Raw genomic sequence first — 1,468 nt, 5'->3', positions numbered from 1 at the left:
TTGTTTTGTTTTTTATCCTCACCCGAGGACATTTTTCCATTTTTTGTTCAGATAGAGCGGGAGGGAGAGAGAGGAAGAGAGAGAGAGAGAAACATCGACATGAAGGGACACATCGAATGGCTGCCACCCGCACGACCAACCAGGGCCGGGGACAAACTGCAACCGAGGTACGTGCCCTTAGCGGGAACCGAACCCGGGTCTCTCTGTACCGCAGGCCGACGCTCCAACCACTGAGCCAAACCGGCCAGGGCTGTGCTGGGAGTTTTTATATTTATCTGTTTGTAGAAAAGTAAAGCAGTTTGGTTAAGCAACAGGATATTGCAACCTTAATGCAATTCGTAAGTACTATCAAGGAAGTGAATTTGTACTCTCTTCGGTAGCACATATACTAAAATTGGAATGATACAGAGAAGATTAGCATGGCCCCTGCAAGGATGACAAGCACATTTGTGAAGTGTTCCATTAAAAAAAAACAAAAAAGGAAGTGAATCCATGCGTTGAATAGCCATTTTTTTGCAACAATATTGATAAGTTGGAGAGACAACACTATGAGTCCACTAAAACTCACAGTGACCAGCAGGTAGACAGAAAACTAACAGAAGTATACATGACTGGATTTCTATTGTTCATATAGATCAAAACCCTCTCTTTCTTTAGATTATTTTCATTCCCTTCAGGTATGTATTCAGTATCTTTCTCAGAAGAATCTACATCACACTTTCCCACAGGAAGTCCCAACGCACCACCCACCTCCATGCTCACACTTGGTTACATCTGCAGGGAGTGCTATGGTATACCCTTGGCCACCCTTCTGCCACCATCACAGTCCTTCCTTAAAGATAATACGAAAACTAATTAATCTTCTTTTAAACATGCATAAAACACAATATACTTTTGTGACAGAAACAACATTTAGACTAGAATTTTCTATTTTATTGGTTATATATTATATTGGCTATATATATTGGTTATATACTATATTGGTTAATAAGAGACTGACTTCTGTTTTCCTGCTGCACTTGTAGTTAATTCTATTTTATTTTTTTCCAAGGCCTGTTTTCCTCAAATCATTAATCTTATTTTAAAATAACATTTGTACTTCATTAAATTAATAGTTGCTACTGTTGATTTTATTATTCAGTATTTTATTTGCCAAACCTCTTATATGCAAAACATGAATAACACCCCCCAACCTACACTTCTATGAACCCAAAGTATCCTTTACTGATACACTTTCATGTAAAATGGTTCTAAAGAAAAAGTTCTGTTTGAAGTTCAAGAATATGACTGAAAATTTCAAATTATCTAGATTGAAATAAGTCAATGCCTCAGCTGTTACAAACTCTTTATATCACTTTAAGACAGAGCATTTAGCCACTTTTTAATAGTACCATCCCCTGAACCAGTCCAGCCCAGCTTGCCTTACCCGTTACCTACATCTGTAGAGCCTGGAGTGGATGACAACCGT

General features: G+C 38.3%; 1 non-coding gene across 1 annotated transcript; it reads left to right on the top strand.

Moving 5' to 3' along the window:
• Window positions 1-364: 364 nt before the first annotated feature.
• Window positions 365-469, top strand: LOC118617920. The gene has a single exon (XR_004956881.1). It is a non-coding gene; the product is annotated as a U6 spliceosomal RNA (small nuclear RNA).
• The last annotated feature ends 999 nt before the right edge of the window (window positions 470-1,468 follow it).

The sequence above is a fragment of the Molossus molossus genome, unplaced genomic scaffold (assembly GCF_014108415.1).
Source record: "Molossus molossus isolate mMolMol1 unplaced genomic scaffold, mMolMol1.p scaffold_m16_p_5, whole genome shotgun sequence".
In the NCBI taxonomy this organism is placed as follows: domain Eukaryota; kingdom Metazoa; phylum Chordata; class Mammalia; order Chiroptera; family Molossidae; genus Molossus; species Molossus molossus.
The sequence above is the reverse complement of the archived record's forward strand: the minus strand, read 5'-3'. Positions and strand labels throughout refer to the sequence as shown.